Raw genomic sequence first — 22,937 nt, 5'->3', positions numbered from 1 at the left:
AGGCCCTGGACACATCGTGTTGGCAACTTTCTCTTGATTTGGGTCTGCGCTCCCACAAACGTCCGGGAGTGGGAACTGTCAGGGCATGTCCAGTGCTGTCCTCTTTTTGGCTGCTGTTTCTACCAAGGAGCCTGACAGGATTTCAGAGGAGTCACCAAGTGGTTGGGCAGAGACTTGCTTAACAGCCATGACAACACTGTACCTGCAGGCACCTGCATTTCTGCAGGAATGGGGACATGAGGGTTGCGCCTAGGGTCCACTACTGCACGCCTGAATCCCTTTCCCCCAGAGCCCCTGATGCCAGTGCCTGGATGATTCGCACCAAGCTGTGGAGCTGAGGAATTGTCTCATAGTGCCTCAGCACTTTTGGTGGCAAACTCCCAGGTGGTCTGCTGGTGCCACCTACGCAGTTCAAGGGCCACTGAATGTGCCAATCCATCCCTGAGGCAGGAAAACAAGCCAGACCCTCTGGGTCAGTGACCTGAACAAGCCACCCGGCCATGATGCAAAGGTGAGTGTTGTTTGGGAAGACTGTGCCAAAGCAGACGGGTCCACTTGGTGATGGCTCACTTTCGGGCATGAGACAGCAGGCTCCTTCATCGCTGTCCAGGGCCACGTTGAGCCTTTGCTTCTCCTCGCGACAGTAATGAGTAAAGTCCTGGCAGGCAAGGCAAGGGCTGTGCAGTTCCCAAAGAAAACACTCTGGCCTTTCCTGACCGAAGCAACAGCTGAACTGCTGGGCTCCCTTTGCATGGCTGGAAAGTGTGTGCCTCACCGAGGCCTTGGGGAGCAGAGATCTGCCACCGAGAAGCCTGATCCTCTCCAGCAATGGCCTGTGTCCCCGTCCCTGTACACAGCGGGGTTTCTCTCCAGATCGCAGGAGGGCCTTGTTTGACGACCACCTTCCAATCAGCCTGGGGATCTGAGTCTCCTCCGTTCTCTGTCCTCAGCAGAACAGCCATCCTGCAGAAGCTTGGCTGGGCTCTGAGCAGGCACAGGTATTGCTCAGGGTCGGCCTCAGCCCGCCAAAGAGAGACCCTTCTGAGCGGCCTTCAGGCGTGCTCCACAGGCAAAGTCCTAAGTAAGTGGTGGCCATGTTCCCCAGGAAGGGCAGGACGCGCACAACACCTACTCCTGGCCTGAATCTGCTGCAAGGCTTCACCAGCAACTGGCATGAGACCTCCAACGAGCGTTGGTCTGGGGAAGAAACATAATTGCTATCAACCAAATCACTTCAGTGCTGCCCAGGATGAAAAGGGAGCCAAGCATTTCTGGCAAAGGAGGCATGTCTTTCGTCGACCAGCAGAGCTTTGAGAAGCCAAAATTGCTGTTTCTCAACATGCTTCATGTTTGTGTCATTTTTCAGCTCTGGGGCTCTGGGCCACAGTATAAAGCGTGCCCAGCTCCCAGCTCCTCCATCCTCTCCTCGTGCCTTCCTCCGCTCTGTGAAGGTGGTAAGTCTCAGTTCATTTTGCCTCTTGTCTCCTCGGTTGGCAGGACAGTTTTTGTGGAGAGGGCTGCATGCATTTTGCCTCCCTCATCCTGGGTGAACAGTCTAGGATGTGAAACAGGGCATTGGTTGGTTTCTTTGCCAGCTGTGGTTCTTTTCCAAGGCGCAGGACGTACGTGGCCAGCACTCTCTAACCATCACCTGGGCACTTCCTCCGTCATCCGCAGTTTAGCAATGCTCCTTTTGCATTATGGGCATGACGAGGAGCTTCCTCAGGAGAGCTTGTCCCACCATAGACATCTTCTTCCATAGTGGCTGCTGTCTTCAGGCACCCTGTTGCGTTTTACTCAGACATGTCCCCTCCTGAGAGAAGTGCGTGAGAGGAGCTCTGCCCTGGACAAGACCAGGGTCTCGAGGGCGGGGGTGGGGAAGAAGGAGACCCATCTGGCTGAGTGAACAAATCGATGCTGGTACAAGGGCTGATGATCAGGAAGTACACAGCCTGATGCCAAGAAGAGGGAGCCTCTTGGTCTGCAGTCAAAAATCTTTCCCTGACTAAGGCCACAGCATCAAGGCTATGCTCAACCCGTCTGAAAAACCTGGCATCCATTTCCTCATACTGGGAGGGGACTTACTGAGGACTCCCTCTGCGGCACCTTCCCTAGCAAGCCTTCAAGGCTGAGCAGAAGGGTTGTTGTGAAATATCCTCGTAGCCTGCAGACCTCGTAGCCCTTGGTAATGGAGCAACTGGAGGCAGCAGAGTGCTCTCCATGGGGCAGGCGTGCCTGGGAGTGGCAAGGCTGGCTGAGGTATAGGCTGAGGTATAGGCTGCGAAGGAGCTTGACTTGGACAGGGGAGCTTCCTTGCGTTTGGGCAGACCCTCTCGGATCACCCTTCAGTTGCAAACAAATAACCACCACAGGCCCACAACAGTCCCAGAAACCCTCTCTGCAGACACTGGCGGTCCATCCACTGTTGGGCCATGCCACTGCTTCTGCCTTTGAGAATGTTTACCAAGTGGGACCCTGCATTTCATGGGGGCGTTGCAAGTAACTCCGGCCAGATGAGCCCGGCTCCTTGTGGGTGAGACATCCCAGGTGGGTGAGAGAAGAGGTCTTCAGTTACGGCAGGCTGTGACCAGGCAGTAGGGAGGTTAAGGCAGTGGAGAGGAGGCTGCATTGTGGTGTTCTGCCAAGAACATTGTGAGCCCTCCTGCCGGACACAGCTGTCTTGACTCGTGCCCCATGCCACTTCTCTCTCCGCTGAGCTCCCAGGCACTGCCTGTTCTCAGAGGAGCCAAGCTGGAGGTCTGAAAGGGCCTGACAGCTGATGCCCTCTGCTCCCTCCCGGTCTTGCAGGGTCTCCTCCCTCCGCGAGACATGGCGTGCTACAGCCCGTGCCTGCCAGCTGCCTGCGGCCCAACCCCGCTTGCCAACAGCTGCAACGAGCCCTGCGTCATCCGGTGCGCCGACTCCAGCGTTGCCATCCAGCCCTCGCCGGTCCTGGTGACGCTGCCGGGCCCAATCCTCAGCTCCTTCCCTCAGAGCACAGCCGTGGGATCCACCGCGTCGGCTGCCGTGGGGAGCTCTCTCAGCGCTGCCAGTGTGCCCATCGCTTCTGGGGGCTCCCTGGGGCTGGGGGGCTTTGGGTGGTCCGGTCTGGGTCGTGGGCTCTGCGGGCCTCTGGGACGGGGCAATCTCTTATGCTGAAGGCCGTATATTGCCTTCCCCGTGGCTGAGCACCGGGAGCCTCGAGGAAAGCCCTGGAGCCAGCTCCTGAGAGCGCGGCCATGATCCGCAGAGGACCCCAGCTCCCACCGCTCCCACTGCCTGGAGGAAGGGGCCTGCGCTGGCCTTCCGTCTCTTCCCAAGGAAGCCTCTCTCTTTCCCCCTCTTGCTCTGCTTTGCCTTACGCTCCCCACCAAATAGCTCCTCCTTCCTTCCGTAGCAATGGCTCTAGGAGATACACGACTGCCAGAGCCTTGAAGGGGAATTGGAAAGAAGCATCCCTGGCGTGGAGGTTTTCCTTCAGATGGCAGCACTTCTCTGAGCTTTACCGACTCTCCAAAATGCATTGCTCAATCTCTCGCCTTTTCCATTGTCCTTTGATTTTCTCATTAAAGACATTGGGCATCAGCTTTGCAAGAGAGTCATGTTTCATTCTCCCTCTTCTCCAATCCCAGCCAGCTGAGCGTCCAAAAGAGTTCCTCGCTTGCTAAAACTAGGGCTTTCTCCCTAGTTCCTGGCTTTGAGAGAGCCTCGTCTTTCGCCCCTGACATCCCATAGCAATGGAGACAAGGCCAGCTTGGGGTGAGAGCTCTTGTGGAAGGAGCCCCATTACTCATCGGCACCCTCGAAAGCCACAAAACACAGAATGAAGGAAGCCCGAATATTGATAGAATCAGAGAATCGCCCGAGTGGCAGGGACCTCCAAAGATCATCTGGTCCAAGCTTTTGTGGGAAAGGGAGCCTAGATGAGATTATCTAGCACCCTGTCCAAGCGCATCTTGAAAAACCTCCCAGTCATGGGGACTCTACCACGTCCCTGGGGGAGGCTGTTGCAGTGAATGATTGTTCTCACTGTAGAAGATGTCTTTCTTATATCAAGGTAAAAGCTCTCCCAGTTGCTCCCTGTCCTCTCCATGTGGCTCTTTGTTAAGAGAGAGTCTCCGTCCTCTTTGTAGTGGCCTTTAAGTACTGGAAAACTGTGATGAGCGCAGGGGAAGAGCATGATAGGACAGCAGGAGACTCGGTATGGAATGTTTGGGGAGAGGAAGCAGAGGTGGGGGAAGGGAGGGTTCAGGGTGGTCCTGGGAGGAAGAAACGTGAGAAAACTAGAGGGAAGATGGGACAACATGGCTGTCACTCAAGAATTGGTTGCTGTTCGGGATGCTTGCCTGGCCATGCCCTGCTTCGGATCAGCGCAGCCTGTCCTGTGTTCTTCTTAAGTTCTATTCCTAACTCTTCTCCCTGGTGAGGGGCTCTCTATTCTGTGCGTATGTGTGTGTATGGAAGCCTAGGGGCCAGCAACTGGAGTCAAACCACAGGTCGCCGTGGTTCCTGTCTGGGTGGTGCCAGTCACTGGAGTGGGACCAGAGGTCATTGGGACTGTTTGTCTGGGGTGCCGGCACCCGGACAGACCGGGGTGAGTGGAAATAACGTGCCAGCAAGTGGAGCGTGTGAGGGTCTGCAAGTCAGTGTGTGATTGCTCTCGAGTATCAAGCCAGATGCTGCAGCGAGTGGGTAGAGCCGCTTGGGAGCCACGTATGGGCGTGTGCCTCTAAGGGTGAGGTCACAGAAGGAGTAGGCTACAGGAGGCACCAGAGGGTCCTGGCCAACTGCCAGAGACCCCATAGGGCCTGTTTGTGTCTGTGTGCGAGCCTCTAGGGGCGAGAGAACCGGAGGAGCTGGCTACCAGAAGGACCAGGGTGTCCAGGCCAACTGGAGCCAGGCACCAGCTACAGGGTAGAGGGGCTACAGTCTCAGCCCAGCTGATGGAGGGATCCACGTTGTACAGGTGTGTAGTATTTTCCCACTCACAGACCTTCCTTGTCATCAGCCAGGAAGGGGACCTGGACGAGGCTCTCGGTGCCCATTGTTGAGTGCTGAGTGTTTCTGCCTGGCTTGATGGGTGTGGTCGGCCATGTGTATCGGGGTTGTATGCATGGATCTGTGTGTGTGTGCCTCGTGGGAGGCACGCTCAGCCTGGCTGCTGGCCGGGCCTGGGGGCATGGAGCTGTGGCAGCCTGAGCTCTGCTGGGCTGCTGGGTTCAGCAGCCACCGAACAGAAAGGGATCCTTCTGGGCCGTCCAAACCGCCAGGCTCGCTTGTCGATGAGAAAGCGTTCTGCTCTTCTTCTCTTCCCTGAGGCTGGCCAGGGGAGATTAAGGTGCTAATGAAGAAGCTGACCTCTCCACAGCAGGCGGCCCCTTTCTCGTCTCCCACGGCCTCTCCCTCTGGATTCAGACCCAAGTGGGCTGGCAGTGGGGCAGTGGTCCCTCTACCTGGCTCGCAGGCCTTAGGGATATGCGAGGCTGGCGGGGAGGTGGGTAGGGGGTGGGGTCAGCAGCATTGTGAGCTCTGGAGCCCCTTGGCCAAACCCCAGTCTCTTCTTCTCTCATCTTGTTTGCATGCTGCTGTGTCCAGGCACGCTGCTCGCAGGTGCTGATCGCCGTGAGCCACGAGGCATCCTTGGAAGTGCAAAGTACTGGGCAGCACGTCCAGAGGAGAGCAGGGTGGGGAGAGCAAGAGGCCTGGTTAAGGGCTTAGTGTGTCTGAAATATGAGGGGAGGCTGTGAGAGCTGGGGTTCTTCCCATACCTGATGGCAGGGAAGGAAGAGGGAGCCAGCCTCTTCTCAGTAGTACCAACTGCCAGCGCAAGAGGCAGTGGGCACAAATTAAAACACCTGAAATTCCATCTCAAGGCAAGAAACCGCTTTCTTGCCGTCAGGGGTGTGACACAGTGGACCAGGTTGCGCAGAGAGGTTGTGGAGTCTCCATCCCTGGAGATACTCAAACCAACTGGACTATGTCCTAAGCAACCAGCTCAAGTTGACTCCTGCTGGAGCAGTTGGCTTGCACTAAAGGATCTCAGGAGGTCCCTTCCGACCCCAACGATTCGGAGATTCTGTGAAGAGACGAGAGCAATGCCTCCCATAAAAGAATATCTTGCTTGAAATGTTCTGTGACAGAAAGTGGTTTACGCGTATTTTGTTTTTCGTTCCGCGGCTGGTTGAGCCTTCCTGAAGGCAAGGTAAACAGCATCCACTGCTCTTCCCTTCTCCGCCAAGCTCGTCACCTCACTGCAGAAGGCTACCAGCTTGGTTAAGCATGACTTCTCCTTTGGAAATCATAAATGCTTACTACTCCCAGCCGCTTTCCTGTGGTACCTGTGTTTGGAAACTGCTTCCAGGATGGTTTGCTCTATCATCTTCCCAGGGGTTGAGGAGAGGCTGACCATCCTGTGAGTTCCCTGGATCTTCCTTCTTGCCCTTTTTGTTCCTCTTGCCTATGTGGAGACAGAAGAGGTTGAGGTGTGTCCTGAGCCACTTCAAAACCTTGCAAGTTCTTTTTCAGGCAACTCTCATCTCAAAACAAAGGCTTACTTGGGGGCACACATGGAGCTGCTCACACTCAGAAACTCATAAACTCTGACCATCGTTGGCCTGGCTGACGAGGATGGGATTCGAACCCACGCGTGCAGAGCACAATGGATTAGCAGTCCATCGCCTTCACCACTGGCCACCTCGTCAGCATGTGGCTACTGCTGCTCCTGCCACTGCTGCCGCTGTTGCTGCCACTGCTGCTCATCTTGCTGCTCCTGCTGCTGCTGCTGCTGCTGCTGCTCCTGCTCCGGCTCCAGTTCCAACTCCAGCTCCAGCTCCAACTCCAGCTCCAGCTCCAACTCCAGGTGCTGCTTCTGATGCCTACAGCTTTTTATACTCTTTGACATGGGAGAGAGGAGCCAGCCTCCAGCTTTTGCCTTTTGGGACTGGTCCACTCTCCTGACAGCTGGGCTGAGCTCCGGGGACTTTGGGAAATAGGTCTCGGCGTTCACATCAGAAACCGACTGAACAGCAGAGCCCCACGCTCCTTCCCGGGAAGGAACACCAGAGAGTGACCGCAGAGCAGCCCAGCACCTCCAAAAGACGTGAGCCTGACTTTGAGATTAATTTGTCACCAGCCACCTTCCCCTCACATTCTGGAAGGATACCACCAGCTCATATGGACAGGAGTCACTCACACTTGACTGGTGGACTTTTCACCAGGACAGAGCACGTGCCTCAGGCTTGGCCATGGCACCTCTGTGCTGTTCCCTCCGGCGCTCACCCAGGATCTCATCACAGGCTGCTTCTCTCCCAGCACAGCTAACAGTCAGGAATGAAGAGGGAGCTGAGGGACACCAGCCCCACTGCACACAGCTCCTCTTTTACCTGCCAGAGCTCCAGTGCTGCAGAGAGTTGAAACAACTGAGCCCAGACCTCTCTGTGCCTTGAAGGTCAGACCTTGAGCTGGGGGAAATGGTGCCGAGGCCAGGCTTGCTGCCCCTGCTGGATAACAGAAAGGTGGGTACGGGATTGCGCACCGTGGGATGGACACCGATGGCAGGGCCCTGGCAGCCTCTCTTTCTCCTCCGCCTGGTTAATTCCTGTCCTGGACAAAGGGGAGCAGTGCACAGCCTTGGGGGCTGGGGCCAGAACCACTTGCACCCTGGTCACCCCAAGTAGTTTCTCCTAGCCCCAGCCCACTCCCGTGGGCCCGCAATTGCGGAGACATGTGAACAAGGAGAACTGACAGATTCAGGATGGCCTCCAGGGCAGGAGCCCATGGCAGGAGGGGAGGCCAGGCCTGGGAAATGCCATGCTGTGCCGAGCTGCTTCCCCGACTGCTGGCGCTCCCCGTTGTGGATATGAAAAGTTCCTGGGATTCACTTTCTGGGTTCTTAACAAAGACTTTCCTAGGAAAGTAGCCACGCCCATCATTGGCTCTCATTAATGCAGCATTTGGTTGAGCCCCTGCTGTAATCAATGCAGCACAGGGACATTCAACAGAAAATAGGGGCTTCCTTCATTCTGTGTTTTGTGGCTTTCGGGGCGTGCCGACGAGTAATGGGGCTCCTTCCACAAGAGCTCTCACCCCAAGCTGGCCTTGTCTCCATTGCTATGGGATGTCAGGGGCGAAAGACGAGGCTCTCTCAAAGCCAGGAACTAGGGAGAAAGCCCTAGTTTTAGCAAGCGAGGAACTCTTTTGGACACTCAGCTGGCTGGGATTGGAGAAGAGGGGAGAATGAAACATGACTCTCTTGCAAAGCTGATGCCCAGTGTCTTTAATGAGAAAATCAAAGGACAATGGAAAAGGCGAGAGATTGAGCAATGCATTTTGGAGGCTGAGTAAAGCTCAGAGAAGTGCTGCCATCTGAAGGAAAACCTCCACGCCAGGGATGCTTCTTGTCGAAATTTCTTTCAAGGCTCTGGCAGTCGTGTATCTCCTAGAGCCATTGCTACGGAAGGAAGGAGGAGCTATTTGGTGGGGAGCGTGAGGCAAAGCAGAGCAAGAGGGGGAAAGAGAGAGGCTTCCTTGGGAAGAGACGGAAGGCCAGCGCAGGCCCCTTCCTCCAGGCAGACCATGGCCGCGCTCTCAGGGCTGGCTCCAGGGCTTTCCTGGAGGCTCCTGGTGCTCAGCCACGGGGAGGCAATATATGGCCTTCAGCATAAGAGATTGCCCCGTCCCAGAGGCCCGCAGAGCCCACGACCCAGACCGGACCACCCAAAGCCCCCAGCCCCAGGGAGCCCCCAGAAGCGATGGGCACACTGGCAGCGCTGAGAGAGCTCCCCACGGCAGCCGACGCGGTGGATCCCACGGCTGTGCTCTGAGGGAAGGAGCTGAGGATTGGGCCCGGCAGGGTCACCAGGACCGGCGAGGGCTGGATGGCAACGCTGGAGTCGGCGCACCGGATGACGCAGGGCTCGTTGCAGCTGTTGGCAAGCGGGGCTGGAGCCGCAGGCAGCTGGCAGGCACGGGCTGTAGCACGCCATGTCTCGTGGAGGGAGGAGACCCTGCAAGACCGGGAGGGAGCAGAGGGCATCAGCTGTCGGGCCCTTTCAGACCTCCAGCTTGGCTCCTCTGAGAACGGGCAGTGCCTGGGTCAGGTCAGATCTCCCTGGCAAGTTCCTTTCTGTGCCAAGAGTGACCAAGGCAGGTTGCTGCACTACGGATGGGGGAAGCACGTCGTGTCCGGTTAGACGGTACTGGTCAGTCCAGCCTCAGACTTCAGCAGAGCCACTGCTCCAGAGGAGCTGAACTGACTCCCTCTCGGAAGGGAACAAAGCCTTCCCTCTTCCCTCACCACCTCACCTCCCAGAAGAGGGAAGCACAGTGTATTTTCAAGCCTGGACCACGTATCAGAAGGACCACGCGCAGAAGGGAAGCAGTCCCCCTGCCAGAAATCCTCCCAGCAGGAAGAGAAGGAGTGAGTTCAGACTTACCAAGTTCACCGTGGAGAGCAAGGGAAGAGATATGGATGGAAGGGCCTGGAGTGGCACGGGCTTTTATATGGTGAGCCGGCGCCTCAGGAGACCTGGAACACACCTTCTTTGTGAAGCACGTCAACAAAGAGCAATTTGAGGCTTGCAAAGCACAGCCAAGAGATGAAGAACTTGTCTCTTTCATCTGAAAGGTCTGGCTTGCATTTCCCTGTTGGGTGAGAGCACAGTGATTCATTAGATGCTGGCTCCTCAAAGCAGCGGTCATTTGGGGTCCCATGCCAGTTCCCAGGAAAGGGTTTCCTTAGCTCCAGGCCCTGTGTGTGGCTTGTGCACATCTTTGTTGGGCACGTGACTACCACGCTCAGTCAGGCCTTCAGCTGTGGAGCACTCCTGATGAAGGCCACTCACGTGGGCCTCCTGTTGAAGGGCTGAGGCTGACCTTGAGAAACACCAGGCCCCACAGGGCCATGGAAGGACTCAGCAATCAGCCAAGCCCTGGCTGGATGCCTGTCCGGCTGAGAGACACGAAGAGGAGGGGACTCAGACCCCAGAGGTGGTTGGAAGGTGAAGGACAAAGAAGGAGATGGGAGATGCAGAGAAGCACCACTGTGTGAAGGGATGGGGGCACTGGGACCATTCCTAGAGGTGGCCAGGTAGCTCTGTGGGGGCCTCAAAACAAAGGAAAAAAGGGGAAGAGAGGAAAAACAAGGTCTCTGTTCTGTGGAAATCTGTCAATGCTCATTCTCAGAATTCTCATGCTCAAAGTGGGTAGTCAGCCCCAAGGGTGCAAGGTCAAAGTGGCTGAGGAGTAAACTCATAGCATTTGCCCGAGGGTGCTTTTCACTTTTGGTTGCCTTGCCAGGCCTGGGAAGGACATGTCCTCTTGTGGCTGCAGTTCAAAGCAGAAGGCATCTTGCGGAGCAAGGATGGGCCTGTGCTGTCCGCTTCCTGCCCTCAGGTGTTACCACATGCCTGCTGAGGCAGGTGGATGCACGTGCCCTCTCCCGCTGCCTCAGCTTTGCTCAGGCGCAGCAAAGGCCGGGCTCCTCATGCAGTAGAGGAATGCCTCCCCACCCTTCCCGCATCCAGCAGCGGGGCAGGATGGCAGGCCAAGGAGGAGAGTAGCCCAGCGATGGTAGTCACTGCCTGCTGTAGCGGAGCTGTGATGGGCTGTGTCATGCTCCTGCCTGGTGGCAAAGGAGGCTACGTGAGGAGCAGAGTGTCTGTCCTGGCGTCTGCTCCTCTTTGCACGACCTCTCAATTGCCAGAAGGGAGAGCAGAGAGGGAGGAGCAGCAAGGCTGTACATCAGGAGTTTGAGCGCTCAGCCATTAGTGCACTGGCCGGGAACAGAGCAGCCATAGGGCAGGTCATGCCATCTGGGGAGTTTCCTCGGGGTTGGTTCCTGCTGGCAGCTTCCCCTGCGCAGATTGCTGTGGGCACCCCGCGCCTCTTCTGCGGGGCTGGGCCACGTCGCAAAGGCCACATCTCAGGGCTTTGGGGGCTGGAAGAGATGGGCAGCCACTTCCCTGCCCTTCAGCTGGGGACACGCTGGGGCTCGAGTGCCTCGCAAATTCCTCTCAGAGCCTCAGAGCCTTTCAGGAGGGTGCCTCACTGGCTGCTTTGTCAGTGCACTTCCAGTTGCACCTGGAAAAGAGGCACGGGTGGCTGCCTCCCAGCCTGGTGCCGTAGTGACTCCTGGGACCTGTTTCTGCCTGTACGGAGTGAGCACGTTTCTGCCGTGAGCTGTGGCACTGGGTTGACTGTCCCGGCAGGACGGCACTACAGCCCAGGCAGCTCTTAGGGCCGGTGACACGCGCCTGGCCTTTGAGCTCCCCCAGACCTTTCCAGACCGGCACAGTCTCCACCATGGCTCACACGGCAGCAGGGAGCACCATCTGGTGCCACTCAGTGGCTGCAGCCTCAGTCCGGTGCTCTGTCACACCGGCCTGTCAAAAAGCAGGCTCCCCAGGCCCTGGACACATCGTGTTGGCAACTTTCCTTGATTTGGTCTGCGCTCCACAAACGTCCGGGAGTGGGAACGTCAGGGCATGTCCGTGCTGTCCTCTTTTGGCTGCTGTTTCACCAAGGAGCCTGACAGGATTTCAAGGAGTCACCAAGTGGTTGGGCAAGACGCTAACAGCCATGACAACACTGTACAAAACCTGCATTTCTGCAGGAATGGGGACATGAGGTTGCGCCTAGGGTCCTCTGCACGCCTGAATCCCTTTCCCCAGAGCCCCTGATGCCAGTGCCTGGATGATTCGCACCAAGGTGGAGCTGAGGTGTCTCATAGTGCCTCAGCACTTTTTGGTGACTCCCAGGTGGTCTGCTGGTGCCACCTCGCAATTCAAGGGCCCTGAATGTGCCAATCCATCCCTGAGGCAGGGAAAACAAGCCAGACCCTCTGGGTCAGTGACCTGAACAAGCCACCCGGCCATGATGCAAAGGTGAGTGTTGTTTGGGAAGACTGTGCCAAAGCAGACGGGTCCACTTGGTGATGGCTCACTTTCGGGCATGAGTCAGCAGGCTCCTTCATCGCTGTCCAGGGCCACGTTGAGCCTTTGCTTCTCCTCGGGACAGTAATGAGTAAAGTCCTGGCAGGCAAGGCAAGGGCTGTGCAGTTCCCAAAGAAAACACTCTGGCCTTTCCTGACCGAAGCAACAGCTGAACTGCTGGGCTCCCTTTGCATGGCTGGAAAGTGTGTGCCTCACCGAGGCCTTGGGGAGCAGAGATCTGCCACCGAGAAGCCTGATCCTCTCCAGCAATGGCCTGTGTCCCCGTCCCTGTACACAGCGGGGTTTCTCTCCAGATCGCAGGAGGGCCTTGTTTGACGACCACCTTCCAATCAGCCTGGGGATCTGAGTCTCCTCCGTTCTCTGTCCCTCAGCAGAACAGCCATCCTGCAGAAGCTTGGCTGGGCTCTGAGCAGGCACAGGTATTGCTCAGGGTCGGCCTCAGCCCGCCAAAGAGAGACCCTTCTGAGCGGCCTTCAGGCGTGCTCCACAGGCAAAGTCCTAAGTAAGTGGTGGCCATGTTCCCCAGGAAGGGCAGGACGCGCACAACACCTACTCCTGGCCTGAATCTGCTGCAAGGCTTCACCAGCAACTGGCATGAGACCTCCAACGAGCGTTGGTCTGGGGAAGAAACATAATTGCTATCAACCAAATCACTTCAGTGCTGCCCAGGATGAAAAGGGAGCCAAGCATTTCTGGCAAAGGAGGCATGTCTTTCGTCGACCAGCAGAGCTTTGAGAAGCCAAAATTGCTGTTTCTCAACATGCTTCATGTTTGTGTCATTTTTCAGCTCCCCTGGGGCTCTGGGCCACAGTATAAAAGCGTGCCCAGCTCCCAGCTCCTCCATCCTCTCCTCGTGCCTTCCTCCGCTCTGTGAAGGTGGTAAGTCTCAGTTCATTTTGCCTCTTGTCTCCTCAGTTGGCAGGACAGTTTTTGTGGAGAGGGCTGCATGCATTTTGCCTCCCTCATCCTGGGTGAACAGTCTAGGATGTGAAACAGGGCATTGGTTGGTTTCTTTGCCAGCTGTGGTTCTTTCCAAGGCGCAGGACGTACGGCCAGCACTCTCTAACCATCACCTGGGCACTTCCTCCGTCATCCGCAGTTTAGCAATGCTCCTTTTGCATTATGGGCATGACGAGGAGCTTCCTCAGGAGAGCTTGTCCCACCATAGACATCTTCTTCCATAGTGGCTGCTGTCTTCAGGCACCCTGTTGCGTTTACTCAGACATGTCCCCTCCTGAGAGAAGTGGGTGAGAGGAGCCTGCCCTGGACAAGACCAGGGGTCTCGAGGGCGGGGGTGGGGGAAGAAGGAGACCCATCTGGCTGAGTGAACAAATCGATGCTGGTACAAGGGCTGATGATCAGGAAGTACACAGCCTGATGCCAAGAAGAGGGAGCCTCTTGGTCTGCAGTCAAAAATCTTTCCCTGACTAAGGCCACAGCATCAAGGCTATGCTCAACCCGTCTGAAAACCTGGCATCCATTTCCTCATACTGGGAGGGGACTTACTGAGGACTCCCTCTGCGGCACCTTCCCTAGCAAGCCTTCAAGGCTGAGCAGAAGGGTTGTTGTGAAATATCCTCGTAGCCTGCAGACCTCGTAGCCCTTGGTAATGGAGCAACTGGAGGCAGCAGAGTGCCTCCATGGGGCAGGCGTGCCTGGGAGTGGCAAGGCTGGCTGAGGTATAGGCTGAGGTATAGGCTGCGAAGGAGCTTGACTTGGACAGGGGAGCTTCCTTGCGTTTGGGCAGACCCTCTCGGATCACCCTTCAGTTGCAAACAAATAACCACCACAGGCCCACAACAGTCCCAGAAACCCCCTCTCTGCAGACACTGGCGGTCCATCTACTGTTGGGCCATGCCACTGCTTCTGCCTTTGAGAATGTTTACCAAGTGGGACCCTGCATTTCATGGGGCGTTGCAAGTAACTCCGGCCAGATGAGCCCGGCTCCTTGTGGGTGAGACATCCCAGGTGGGTGAGAGAAGAGGTCTTCAGTTACGGCAGGCTGTGACCAGGCAGTAGGGAGGTTAAGGCAGTGGAGAGGAGGCTGCATTGTGGTGTTCTGCCAAGAACATTGTGAGCCCTCCTGCCGGACACAGCTGTCTTGACTCGTGCCCCATGCCACTTCTCTCTCCGCTGAGCTCCCAGGCACTGCCTGTTCTCAGAGGAGCCAAGCTGGAGGTCTGAAAGGGCCTGACAGCTGATGCCCTCTGCTCCCTCCCGGTCTTGCAGGGTCTCCTCCCTCCGCGAGACATGGCGTGCTACAGCCCGTGCCTGCCAGCTGCCTGCGGCCCAACCCCGCTTGCCAACAGCTGCAACGAGCCCTGCGTCATCCGGTGCGCCGACTCCAGCGTTGCCATCCAGCCCTCGCCGGTCCTGGTGACGCTGCCGGGCCCAATCCTCAGCTCCTTCCCTCAGAGCACAGCCGTGGGATCCACCGCGTCGGCTGCCGTGGGGAGCTCTCTCAGCGCTGCCAGTGTGCCCATCGCTTCTGGGGGCTCCCTGGGGCTGGGGGGCTTTGGGTGGTCCGGTCTGGGTCGTGGGCTCTGCGGGCCTCTGGGACGGGGCAATCTCTTATGCTGAAGGCCGTATATTGCCTTCCCGTGGCTGAGCACCGGGAGCCTCGAGGAAAGCCCTGGAGCCAGCCCTGAGAGCGTGGCCATGATCCGCAGAGGACCCCAGCTCCCACCGCTCCCACTGCCTGGAGGAAGGGGCCTGCGCTGGCCTTCCGTCTCTTCCCAAGGAAGCCTCTCTCTTTCCCCTCTTGCTCTGCTTTGCCTCACGCTCCCCACCAAATAGCTCCTCCTTCCTTCCGTAGCAATGGCTCTAGGAGATACACGACTGCCAGAGCCTTGAAGGGGAATTGGAAAAGAAGCATCCCTGGCGTGGAGGTTTTCCTTCAGATGGCAGCACTTCTCTGAGCTTTACTCAGCCTCCAAAATGCATTGCTCAATCTCTCGCCTTTTCCATTGTGCCTTGATTTTCTCATTAAAGACATTGGGCATCAGCTTTGCAAGAGAGTCATGTTTCATTCTCCCCTCTTCTCCAATCCCAGCCAGCTGAGCGTCCAAAGAGTTCCTCGCTTGCTAAAACTAGGGCTTTCTCCCTAGTTCCTGGCTTTGAGAGAGCCTCGTCTTTCGCCCCTGACATCCCATAGCAATGGAGACAAGGCCAGCTTGGGGTGAGAGCTCTTGTGGAAGGAGCCCCATTACTCATCGGCACCCCTCGAAAGCCACAAAACACAGAATGAAGGAAGCCCGAATATTGATAGAATCAGAGAATCGCCCGAGTGGCAGGGACCTCCAAAGATCATCTGGTCCAAGCTTTTGTGGGAAAGGGAGCCTAGATGAGATTATCTAGCACCCTGTCCAAGCGCATCTTGAAAACCTCCCAGTCATGGGGACTCTACCACGTCCCTGGGGAGGCTGTTGCAGTGAATGATTGTTCTCACTGTAGAAGATGTCTTTCTTATATCAAGGTAAAAGCTCTCCCAGTTGCTCCCTGTCCTCTCCATGTGGCTCTTTGTTAAGAGAGAGTCTCCGTCCTCTTTGTAGTGGCCTTTAAGTACTGGAAAACTGTGATGAGCGCAGGGGAAGAGCATGATAGGACAGCAGGAGACTCGGTATGGAATGTTTGGGGAGAGGAAGCAGAGGTGGGGGAAGGGAGGGTTCAGGGTGGTCCTGGGAGGAAGAAACGTGAGAAAACTAGAGGGAAGATGGGACAACATGGCTGTCACTCAAGAATTGGTTGCTGTTCGGGATGCTTGCCTGGCCATGCCCTGCTTCGGATCAGCGCAGCCTGTCCTGTGTTCTTCTTAAGTTCTATTCCTAACTCTTCTCCCTGGTGAGGGGCTCTCTATTCTGTGCGTATGTGTGTGTATGGAAGCCTAGGGGCCAGCAACTGGAGTCAAACCACAGGTCGCCGTGGTTCCTGTCTGGGTGGTGCCAGTCACTGGAGTGGGACCAGAGGTCATTGGGACTGTTTGTCTGGGGTGCCGGCACCTGGACAGACCGGGGTGAGTGGAAATAACGTGCCAGCAAGTGGAGCGTGTGAGGGTCTGCAAGTCAGTGTGTGATTGCTCTCGAGTATCAAGCCAGATGCTGCAGCGAGTGGGTAGAGCCGCTTGGGAGCCACGTATGGGCGTGTGCCTCTAAGGGTGAGGTCACAGAAGGAGTAGGCTACAGGAGGCACCAGAGGGTCCTGGCCAACTGCCAGAGACCCCATAGGGCCTGTTTGTGTCTGTGTGCGAGCCTCTAGGGGCGAGAGAACCGGAGGAGCTGGCTACCAGAAGGACCAGGGTGTCCAGGCCAACTGGAGCCAGGCACCAGCTACAGGGTAGAGGGGCTACAGTCTCAGCCCAGCTGATGGAGGGATCCACGTTGTACAGGTGTGTAGTATTTTCCCACTCACAGACCTTCCTTGTCATCAGCCAGGAAGGGGACCTGGACGAGGCTCTCGGTGCCCATTGTTGAGTGCTGAGTGTTTCTGCCTGGCTTGGATGGGTGTGGTCGGCCATGTGTATCGGGGTTGTATGCATGGATCTGTGTGTGTGTGCCTCGTGGGAGGCACGCTCAGCCTGGCTGCTGGCCGGGCCTGGGGGCATGGAGCTGTGGCAGCCTGAGCTCTGCTGGGCTGCTGGGTTCAGCAGCCACCGAACAGAAAGGGATCCTTCTGGGCCGTCCAAACCGCCAGGCTCGCTTGTCGATGAGAAAGCGTTCTGCTCTTCTTCTCTTCCCTGAGGCTGGCCAGGGAGATTAAGGTGCTAATGAAGAAGCTGACCTCTCCACAGCAGGCGGCCCCTTTCTCGTCTCCCACGGCCTCTCCCTCTGGATTCAGACCCAAGTGGGCTGGCAGTGGGGGCAGTGGTCCCCTCTACCTGGCTCGCAGGCCTTAGGGATATGCGAGGCTGGCGGGGAGGTGGGTAGGGGGGTGGGGTCAGCAGCATTGTGAGCTCTGAGCCCCTTGGCCAAACCCCAGTCTCTTCTTCTCTCATCTTGTTTGCATGCTGCTGTGTCCAGGCACGCTGCTCGCAGGTGCTGATCGCCGTGAGCCACGAGGCATCCTTGGAAGTGCAAAAGTACTGGGCAGCACGTCCAGAGGAGAGCAGGGTGGGGAGAGCAAGAGGCCTGGTTAAGGGCTTAGTGTGTCTGAAATATGAGGGGAGGCTGTGAGAGCTGGGGTTCTTCCCATACCTGATGGCAGGGAAGGAAGAGGGAGCCAGCCTCTTCTCAGTAGTACCAACTGCCAGCGCAAGAGGCAGTGGGCACAAATTAAAACACCTGAAATTCCATCTCAAGGCAAGAAACCGCTTTCTTGCCGTCAGGGGTGTGACACAGTGGACCAGGTTGCGCAGAGAGGTTGTGGAGTCTCCATCCCTGGAGATACTCAAAACCAACTGGACTATGTCCTAAGCAACCAGCTCAAGTTGACCCTGCTGGAGCAGTTGGCTTGCACTAAAGGATCTCAGGAGGTCCCTTCCGACCCCAACGATTCGGAGATTCTGTGAAGAGACGAGAGCAATGCCTCCCATAAAAGAATATCTTGCTTGAAATGTTCTGTGACAGAAAGTGGTTTACGCGTATTTTGTTTTTCGTTCCGCGGCTGGTTGAGCCTTCCTGAAGGCAAGGTAAACAGCATCCACTGCTCTTCCCTTCTCCGCCAAGCTCGTCACCTCACTGCAGAAGGCTACCAGCTTGGTTAAGCATGACTTCTCCTTTGGAAATCATAAATGCTTACTACTCCCAGCCGCTTTCCTGTGGTACCTGTGTTTGGAAACTGCTTCCAGGATGGTTTGCTCTATCATCTTCCCAGGGGTTGAGGAGAGGCTGACCATCCTGTGAGTTCCCTGGATCTTCCTTCTTGCCCTTTTTGTTCCTCTTGCCTATGTGGAGACAGAAGAGGTTGAGGTGTGTCCTGAGCCACTTCAAAACCTTGCAAGTTCTTTTCAGGCAACTCTCATCTCAAAACAAAGGCTTACTTGGGGGCACACATGGAGCTGCTCACACTCAGAAACTCATAAACTCTGACCATCGTTGGCCTGGCCGACGAGGATGGGATTCGAACCCACGCGTGCAGAGCACAATGGATTAGCAGTCCATCGCCTTCACCACTCGGCCACCTCGTCAGCATGTGGCTACTGCTGCTCCTGCCACTGCTGCCGCTGTTGCTGCCACTGCTGCTCATCTTGCTGCTCCTGCTGCTGCTGCTGCTGCTGCTGCTGCTCCTGCTCCGGCTCCAGTTCCAACTCCAGCTCCAGCTCCAACTCCAGCTCCAGCTCCAACTCCAGGTGCTGCTTCTGATGCCTACAGCTTTTTATACTCTTTGACATGGGAGAGAGGAGCCAGCCTCCAGCTTTTGCCTTTTGGGACTGGTCCACTCTCCTGACAGCTGGGCTGAGCTCCGGGGACTTTGGGAAATAGGTCTCGGCGTTCACATCAGAAACCGACTGAACAGCAGAGCCCCACGCTCCTTCCCGGGAAGGAACACCAGAGAGTGACCGCAGAGCAGCCCAGCACCTCCAAAAGACGTGAGCCTGACTTTGAGATTAATTTGTCACCAGCCACCTTCCCCTCACATTCTGGAAGGATACCACCAGCTCATATGGACAGGAGTCACTCACACTTGACTGGTGGACTTTTCACCAGGACAGAGCACGTGCCTCAGGCTTGGCCATGGCACCTCTGTGCTGTTCCCCCGGCGCTCACCCAGGATCTCATCACAGGCTGCTTCTCTCCCAGCACAGCTAACAGTCAGGAATGAAGAGGGAGCTGAGGGACACCAGCCCCACTGCACACAGCTCCTCTTACCTGCCAGAGCTCCAGTGCTGCAGAGAGTTGAAACAACTGAGCCCAGACCTCTCTGTGCCTTGAAGGTCAGACCTTGAGCTGGGGGAAATGGTGCCGAGGCCAGGCTTGCTGCCCCTGCTGGATAACAGAAAGGTGGGTACGGGATTGCGCACCGTGGGATGGACACCGATGGCAGGGCCCTGGCAGCCTCTCTTTCTCCTCCGCCTGGTTAATTCCTGTCCTGGACAAAGGGGAGCAGTGCACAGCCTTGGGGGCTGGGGCCAGAACCACTTGCACCCTGGTCACCCCAAGTAGTTTCTCCTAGCCCCAGCCCACCCCGTGGGCCCGCAATTGCGGAGACATGTGAACAAGGAGAACTGACAGATTCAGGATGGCCTCCAGGGCAGGAGCCCATGGCAGGAGGGAGGCCAGGCCTGGGAAATGCCATGCTGTGCCGAGCTGCTTCCCCCGACTGCTGGCGCTCCCGTTGTGGATATGAAAAGTTCCTGGGATTCACTTTCTGGGTTCTTAACAAAGACTTTCCTAGGAAAGTAGCCACGCCCATCATTGGCTCTCATTAATGCAGCATTTGGTTGAGCCCCTGCTGTAATCAATGCAGCACAGGGACATTCAACAGAAAATAGGGGCTTCCTTCATTCTGTGTTTTGTGGCTTTCGGGGCGTGCCGACGAGTAATGGGGCTCCTTCCACAAGAGCTCTCACCCCAAGCTGGCCTTGTCTCCATTGCTATGGGATGTCAGGGGCGAAAGACGAGGCTCTCTCAAAGCCAGGAACTAGGGAGAAAGCCCTAGTTTTAGCAAGCGAGGAACTCTTTTGGACACTCAGCTGGCTGGGATTGGAGAAGAGGGGAGAATGAAACATGACTCTCTTGCAAAGCTGATGCCCAGTGTCTTTAATGAGAAAATCAAAGGACAATGGAAAAGGCGAGAGATTGAGCAATGCATTTTGGAGGCTGAGTAAAGCTCAGAGAAGTGCTGCCATCTGAAGGAAAACCTCCACGCCAGGGATGCTTCTTATCCAATTCCCCTTCAAGGCTCTGGCAGTCGTGTATCTCCTAGAGCCATTGCTACGGAAGGAAGGAGGAGCTATTTGGTGGGGAGCGTGAGGCAAAGCAGAGCAAGAGGGGGAAAGAGAGAGGCTTCCTTGGGAAGAGACGGAAGGCCAGCGCAGGCCCCTTCCTCCAGGCAGACCATGGCCGCGCTCTCAGGGCTGGCTCCAGGGCTTTCCTGGAGGCTCCTGGTGCTCAGCCACGGGAGGCAATATATGGCCTTCAGCATAAGAGATTGCCCCGTCCCAGAGGCCCGCAGAGCCCACGACCCAGACCGGACCACCCAAAGCCCCCAGCCCCAGGGAGCCCCCAGAAGCGATGGGCACACTGGCAGCGCTGAGAGAGCTCCCCACGGCAGCCGACGCGGTGGATCCCACGGCTGTGCTCTGAGGGAAGGAGCTGAGGATTGGGCCCGGCAGGGTCACCAGGACCGGCGAGGGCTGGATGGCAACGCTGGAGTCGGCGCACCGGATGACGCAGGGCTCGTTGCAGCTGTTGGCAAGCGGGGTTGGGCCGCAGGCAGCTGGCAGGCAGGGGCTGTAGCACGCCATGTCTTGTGGAGGGAGGCGACCCTGCAAGACCGGGAGGGAGCAGAGGGCATCAGCTGTCGGGCCCTTTCAGACCTCCAGCTTGGCTCCTCTGAGAACGGGCAGTGCCTGGGTCAGGTCAGATCTCCCTGGCAAGTTCCTTTCTGTGCCAAGAGTGACCAAGGCAGGTTGCTGCACTACGGATGGGGGGAAGCACGTCGTGTCCGGTTAGACGGTACTGGTCGTCCAGCCTCAGACTTCAGCAGAGCCACTGCTCCAGAGGAGCCGAACTGACTCCCTCTCGGAAGGGAACAAAGCCTTCCCTCTTCCCTCACCACCTCACCTCCCAGAAGAGGGAAGCACAGTGTATTTTCAAGCCTGGACCACGTATCAGAAGGACCACGCGCAGAAGGGAAGCAGTCCCCCTGCCAGAAATCCTCCCAGCAGGAAGAGAAGGAGTGAGTTCAGACTTACCAAGTTCACCGTGGAGAGCAAGGGAAGAGATATGGATGGAAGGGCCTGGAGTGGCACGGGCTTTTTATATGGTGAGCCGGCGCCTCAGGAGACCTGGAACACACCTTCTTTGTGAAGCACGTCAACAAAGAGCAATTTGAGGCTTGCAAAGCACAGCCAAGAGATGAAGAACTTGTCTCTTTCATCTGAAAGGTCTGGCTTGCATTTCCCTGTTGGGTGAGAGCACAGTGATTCATTAGATGCTGGCTCCTCAAAGCAGCGGTCATTTGGGGTCCCATGCCAGTTCCCAGGAAAGGGTTTCCTTAGCTCCAGGCCCTGTGTGTGGCTTGTGCACATCTTTGTTGGGCACGTGACTACCACGCTCAGTCAGGCCTTCAGCTGTGGAGCACTCCTGATGAAGGCCACTCACGTGGGCCTCCTGTTGAAGGGCTGAGGCTGACCTTGAGAAACACCAGGCCCCACAGGGCCATGGAAGGACTCAGCAATCAGCCAAGCCCCGGCTGGATGCCTGTCCGGCTGAGAGACACGAAGAGGAGGGGACTCAGACCCCCAGAGGTGGTTGGAAGGTGAAGGACAAAGAAGGAGATGGGAGATGCAGAGAAGCACCACTGTGTGAAGGGATGGGGGCACTGGGACCATTCCTAGAGGTGGCCAGGTAGCTCTGTGGGGGCCTCAAAACAAAGGAAAAAAGGGGAAGAGAGGAAAAACAAGGTCTCGTTCTGTGGAAATCTGTCAATGCTCATTCTCAGAATTCTCATGCTCAAAGTGGGTAGTCAGCCCCAAGGGTGCAAGGTCAAAGTGGCTGAGGAGTAAACTCATAGCATTTGCCCGAGGGTGCTTTTCACTTTTGGTTGCCTTGCCAGGCCTGGGAAGGACATGTCCTCTTGTGGCTGCAGTTCAAAGCAGAAGGCATCTTGCGGAGCAAGGATGGGCCTGTGCTGTCCGCTTCCTGCCCTCAGGTGTTACCACATGCCTGCTGAGGCAGGTGGATGCACGTGCCCTCTCCCGCTGCCTCAGCTTTGCTCAGGCGCAGCAAAGGCCGGGCTCCTCATGCAGTAGAGGAATGCCTCCCCACCCTTCCCGCATCCAGCAGCGGGGCAGGATGGCAGGCCAAGGAGGAGAGTAGCCCAGCGATGGTAGTCACTGCCTGCTGTAGCGGAGCTGTGATGGGCTGTGTCATGCTCCTGCCTGGTGGCAAAGGAGGCTACGTGAGGAGCAGAGTGTCTGTCCTGGCGTCTGCTCCTCTTTGCACGACCTCTCAATTGCCAGAAGGGAGAGCAGAGAGGGAGGAGCAGCAAGGCTGTACATCAGGAGTTTGAGCGCTCAGCCATTAGTGCACTGGCCGGGAACAGAGCAGCCATAGGGCAGGTCATGCCATCTGGGGAGTTTCCCTCGGGGTTGGTTCCTGCTGGCAGCTTCCCCTGCGCAGATTGCTGTGGGCACCCCGCGCCTCTTCTGCGGGGCTGGGCCACGTCGCAAAAGGCCACATCTCAGGGCTTTGGGGGCTGGAAGAGATGGGCAGCCACTTCCCTGCCCTTCAGCTGGGGACACGCTGGGGCTCGAGTGCCTCGCAAATTCCTCTCAGAGCCTCAGAGCCTTTCAGGAGGGTGCCTCACTGGCTGCTTTGTCAGTGCACTTCCAGTTGCACCTGGAAAAGAGGCACGGGTGGCTGCCTCCCAGCCTGGTGCCGTAGTGACTCCTGGGACCTGTTTCTGCCTGTACGGAGTGAGCACGTTTCTGCCGTGAGCTGTGGCACTGGGTTGACTGTCCCGGCAGGACGGCACTACAGCCCAGGCAGCTCTTAGGGCCGGTGACACGCGCCTGGCCTTTGAGCTCCCCCCAGACCTTTCCAGACCGGCACAGTCTCCACCATGGCTCACACGGCAGCAGGGAGCACCATCTGGTGCCACTCAGTGGCTGCAGCCTCAGTCCGGTGCTCTGTCACACCGGCCTGTCAAAAAAAGCAGGCTCCCCAGGCCCTGGACACATCGTGTTGGCAACTTTCCTTGATTTGGTCTGCGCTCCACAAACGTCCGGGAGTGGGAACGTCAGGGCATGTCCGTGCTGTCCTCTTTTGGCTGCTGTTTCACCAAGGAGCCTGACAGGATTTCAAGGAGTCACCAAGTGGTTGGGCA

General features: G+C 57.0%; 2 non-coding genes across 2 annotated transcripts; both read right to left on the bottom strand.

The window, feature by feature from the left end:
• Window positions 1–6,619: 6,619 nt before the first annotated feature.
• Window positions 6,620–6,700, bottom strand: TRNAS-GCU (transfer RNA serine (anticodon GCU)). The gene has a single exon. It is a non-coding gene; the product is annotated as a tRNA-Ser (tRNA).
• An 11,290-nt stretch (window positions 6,701–17,990) lies between these two features.
• Window positions 17,991–18,072, bottom strand: TRNAS-GCU (transfer RNA serine (anticodon GCU)). Its single transcript has one exon. It is a non-coding gene; the product is annotated as a tRNA-Ser (tRNA).
• Between the last annotated feature and the right edge of the window lie 4,865 nt (window positions 18,073–22,937).

The sequence above is a fragment of the Ciconia boyciana genome, chromosome 16 (assembly GCF_034638445.1).
Source record: "Ciconia boyciana chromosome 16, ASM3463844v1, whole genome shotgun sequence".
Lineage (NCBI taxonomy): Eukaryota > Metazoa > Chordata > Aves > Ciconiiformes > Ciconiidae > Ciconia > Ciconia boyciana.
This window is presented reverse-complemented; position numbering and strand designations above follow the sequence as displayed.